Here is a 5,095-nt window from a genome sequence, read left to right on the forward strand (position 1 = left end):
GTGCCACTGAGCCGCACAGACTCCGAGCTGAGAATGAAATGAGATCAAATTCAATCTTTCATAGTGAGATGCTGCTGAGAGGGAAGAGTCCTGAATCAAAGCGAGACTTACTCATTTCAAACACTCCCTGTACTCTCTGCTCATGAAGCCTTACAAAAGGGAAAAACAGAATGGCACTCAAACTCACAACCCTGCCATTAAAAGTCTCATATTCGACTGACAGAACTGTCACTTCTACTCGGTCTCTTATTGGATGGATGCAACTCCAACGCAGGGATGGCATTCAAATCCTCCCATGGGTCCACATGTCAGACTGAGTTCCATGTTGTAGACTCAAGCAAAGGAAATCTGCTCACTTCCAAAACTATCAGCGAATTGAAGCTGATTACAATCAACATCATCAGAGGTCAGAACTACCTGGTGAAAGAAGACACCCTGAAGAAGGATCCACAATTATTCAAAGGCATCGACAAAGTGAAAAACAAGAAAATCGATGAGTCAATGCAAGCCAAACAACAGAAACACTGAAGAATTCCATTCCATTCCAGTCCAGTTGTTTTTGGAGTCAGGTCACAATTACAGCAATAACGGGTCCTTCTCAGGATGGCAGGCTGTTACTATTGGGGTACTGCAAGGATCAGTGTTGGAGCCACAGCTGTTAACAACCTATATAAATGATTTGGATGTGGGAATTAAATGTAATATTTCCAAGTTTGCAGATGACACAAAGCTCGGTGAAGTGTGAGTTGTGAGTAGGATGCAGAGAGGCTTCCAGGGGACCTGGAGAGGCTAAGTGAATGGGCAAGAATATGGAATATAATGTGAATAAGTGTGAAGTTATTCACTTTGGTAGAATAAACAGAAAGACAGAGTATTTCTTTAATGGTGAGAGGTTGGGAAGTGTCGATGTCCAAAGGGACCTGGGTGTCCTTGTTCCTGAGATACCAAAAGCTCTTGTGCAGGTGCAGCAATCAATTAGGAAGGCAAATGGTATGTTGTACCCACACGAGGGGTCATGAGTACAGGAGTAAAGATGTCTTGCTGCAATTGTATAGAGCCTTGGTGAATCCGCACTGGAGTATTGTGTACAGTTTAGTCTCATCTTATGAAGGATACACTTGCCATAGAGGGGGTGAAACAGAGGGTCAACAGACTAATCTTTTTTTTGCATTTATTTCATTTCATCTCAGTTTGTTCAGTTTGCTTACCTACTGTTTTTTTTCAGGTTTGTACTTACTGCTGTTCAATATTCAGTCCATTAACACATAATCTGTACTAATGCTTTGTCTTTCAACACACCATTAACATATTGTTTGCCTTTGCTGCATGACCTTTTGGTCAGCTATGTGGCCTTGTCCAATCTACACCTTCTCCTTTGTTATCTCCTGCCCCACCCCCACCCCACTTGCTTGTAACCTGTGACTTTTCTAATATATGTCAGTTCCGAAGATGGGTCACTGACCTGAAACGTTAACTCTGCTTCTCTTTTCACAGATGCTGCCAGACCTGCTGAGTGGTTCCAGCATTTCTTGTTTTTATGTCACCAGACTAATCCCTGGGATGGTGGGATTGTCTTCTGAGGAAACTGGGCCTGTATTCCTTAAAGTTTCGAAGAATGAGAGGTGATCTGATTGAAACTGACAAAATTCTTACAGGGCGTGACAGTGTGGATGTAGACAGGATGTTTGCCCTGGTTGGTGAGTCTAAAACCAAAGGACATCGTCTCAGAATAAGGAGTAGGCCATTTAAAACTGAGATGGGTGGCATTTCTTCACTCAGACGGTGGTGAATCATTGGAATACTGTGCCCCAGAGGGCTGTGGCAGCTCCATCATTGAGCATGTTCAAGACAGAAATTGATAGAAATCTTGATACTCATGACATCAAGGGATATGGGGATAGCATGGGAAAGGGGCTTTGAGGTAGGTGATCAGCCATGATCGAATTGAATGACAGAGCAGGTTCGACGGGCTGAATAGCTTACTCCTATGTTCCTCTGTTCCTAAGAGAGTTGGCGCCAGCGCGCAGCCCTGCTTTACCCCACTGCTGATCTTGAAAGCGTCTGATGTTGCTCCATTGTAACTGATGGAACTGTGCATGTTCTCGTGGAAAGAAGAGATGATGCCCAAGAGGTCAGGAGGGCAGCCGATGTTCCATTGCAGTTTGAAGAGGCCGTCTCTGCTGACAATATCAAAGGCCTTAGTGATGTCAATAAAAGTGCGTGAGGCTCTGTGGCGCAATGGATAGCGTGTTGGACTTCTAAATAATAATTAAGATGATATTCAAAGGTTGTGGGTTCAAGTCCCACCAGAGTCAGATTTTGGACCAGAAACAGAGGAGCACAACGGAACAACAAATGAAGAAATGTGCCAAAAGCACAGACTCGGAGACAGAGCGAGAGAGAGGAGCAGAGCAGGGGAAAAAAAAATCGAGGAGTGACGTCACAATGGAGAGTGAGAGCAGGGAAACAGAGAGCCGCTGCGGTGAGGATCCAGGATTTGGTTCTTTCTTCGGTGCAGTGGAAGGAGCTGTTTGGTGAGGATCTGGTAAGCTGTGACATCACAGGCAAGCAGGTAGTTGATTGGTTTGGAAGAACCGACCTGCTTGATGCGCATCTGGTAAGTGATGAAGATCCATTTTAGTCCTAACATTTAAAATAGTAAACAAACTAGTGGTAAGTTTATTAAAATATGCAATAAAATGAATAATTGAATAAAATATTTAAGTAGTAAATTGAAACACGTTGAGGATGACAGGACAGGTGATGTGTCACAGCTGCAGCATGTGGGAGTTCCTGGATGCCAGTGTGATCCAGGGCAAACACGTCTGCAGTAAGTGTTTGCGGCTCAAAGAGGGAGAAAAAAGGAATGTAGTGGTAGTAGGGGACAGTATAATAAGGTGGATTGACTCTGTTCTCTGCAGCAAAAGCAAGAGTCCAGACGGCTGTGTTGCCTGCCGGTGCCAGGATTCAGGACATCTGCTCAGGGCTGGAGCGAAACATACAATGGGAGGGGGAGGATCCAGTCGTCGTGGTCCATGTCGGTACCAAAGACATCGGCAGGACAAGGATAGAGGTTCTGCAAAGTCAGTCTGAGGAACTAGGCACCAAATTAAGAAGCAGAACCTCAAAGTTAATCATCTCTGGATTATTACCTGAGCCATGTGCAAATTGGCATAGGACAAATAAGATTAGAGAAAGTAATGTGCGGCTGAAAGACTGGTGTGGTAGTAGTGGGTTCTGGTTTGTGGGGCATTGGCACCAGTACTGGGGAAAGAGGTGGCTGTACCGTTGGGACGGTCTCCACCTGAACCGTGCTGGTGCCGGTGTTCTAGCGAGCCACATAACGAGGGACGTAGAGACGGTTTTAAACTGAATAGTGGGGGCAAGGGATCAAATTTGGGAAGATATGGTGAATCAAGGAGGAGAGACAGGGCGAGAGAGAAAGGTATAAATATGGGAAATGATAAACAGACTGTGACAGGAAGGGGCAGAATGTACAAATCTAAGAGTAAATCGACAGATAAGGCCAGAGGTGACAAAAATAATAAAACGACAAAACTAAATGCTCTGTATCTGAATGCATGGAGCATTTGAAACAAAACAGATGAACTGGGAGCACAAATAGAATAAATAAGTACGATCTGATAGTCATTACAGAGACATGGCTGCAGGGCGACATAGATTTCGATGAGAATATTGGAGGTGACATGGCATTTTGGAAGGACAGGAAGCTAGGAAAAGGTGGCGGGGTAGCTCTGTTAATTAATAATGGTATTAGCGTAATCGAGAGGGATGACCTGAGTTCTGGAGATCAGGATGCAGAATCAGTTTGAGTACAAATGAGAAATCATAAAGGCAAGAAGTCACTTGTGGGAGTGGTGTACAGGCCACCTAACATTCACCACACTGTCGGATGAGATATAAAGGAAGAAATAATGGCAGCTTGTCAGAAAGGTACTGTGATAATTATGGGGGATTTTAATCTACATATAGAGTGGAAAATTCAGATGGGCAGAGGTAGCCTAGATGAGGAATACATAGAATGTTTTGGGGATAATTTCTTGGAACAATACATTCTGGAGCCAACCAGAGAGCAGGCTATACTAGACCTGGCATTGTGCAACGAGATAGGATTAATTAATGACCTCATAGTTAAGGTGCCCCGAGGTAGTCGCGATTATAATATGATTGAATTTTACATTCAGTTTGAGGGAGAGGAGAGTGGGTCCCAGACTAGTATTTTAAATTTAAATAAGGGCAATTATAAGGTCATGAAAGCAGACCTAGCTAAAGTGAACTGGCAAATTAGGTTAAGGGATAAGTCAATAGAGATGCAGTGGCAGACATTTAAGGGGATATTTCAGAATACACAGAATAGATACATTTCAACGAGAAAGAAAAGTTCCAAAGGTGGGACTCACCATCCATGGTTCACGAAAACAGTTAAAGATACTATCAAACTTAAAGAAAAAGCCTATAATTGTGCAAAGGTGGGAGGCAGGTCAGAAGATTGGACAGAATATTAAAAAAACAGCAAAGAATGACTAAAAGATTGATAAGGAAGGTAAAATTAGAGTATGAGAGAAAGCTCGCAAGAAATTTCAAGACAACTAGTAAGAGTTTCGATAGATATTTTAAAAAGAAAAGAGTTAACAAAGCGACTGTTGGTCCAATAGAAAGTGTGTCTGGGGAATTAATAATGGATAATTAAGAGATGGCAGATGAATTGAACAGATACTTTGCATCGGTCTTCACTATTGAGTATACAAATAACATCCCAGTATTAGCCGTATATCAGGAAATTGAAGGGATGGAGGAACTCAAGAAAATTACAATCACCAGGGAAGTGGTACGAAACAAATTGTTGGAGCTGCGGGTTGACAAGTCGCCAGGTCCTGAATTGGCTAGTGAGATAGTTGATGCGCTGGTTTTAATATTCCAAAATTCCCTAGATTCGAGAAGGTTCCGTTAGATTGGAAAAGAGTGAATGTAACTCATTTATTCAAAAAGGGAGGGAGACAGAAAGCAGGAAACGACAGGCCAGTTAGCTTAACATTTGTCTGAGGGAAAATGTTTGGAGCTATTACAGAGGATG

The 5,095-nt window shown here is 43.0% G+C and overlaps 1 non-coding gene across 1 annotated transcript; it reads left to right on the forward strand.

Annotated features, from left to right (window-relative positions):
- Positions 1-2,224: 2,224 nt before the first annotated feature.
- trnar-ucu (transfer RNA arginine (anticodon UCU)) lies at positions 2,225-2,315 on the forward strand. Its single transcript is given in 2 exon segments — positions 2,225-2,261; positions 2,280-2,315. It is a non-coding gene; the product is annotated as a tRNA-Arg (tRNA).
- The last annotated feature ends 2,780 nt before the right edge of the window (positions 2,316-5,095 follow it).

The sequence above is a fragment of the Heterodontus francisci genome, unplaced genomic scaffold, assembly GCF_036365525.1.
Source record: "Heterodontus francisci isolate sHetFra1 unplaced genomic scaffold, sHetFra1.hap1 HAP1_SCAFFOLD_58, whole genome shotgun sequence".
Lineage (NCBI taxonomy): Eukaryota > Metazoa > Chordata > Chondrichthyes > Heterodontiformes > Heterodontidae > Heterodontus > Heterodontus francisci.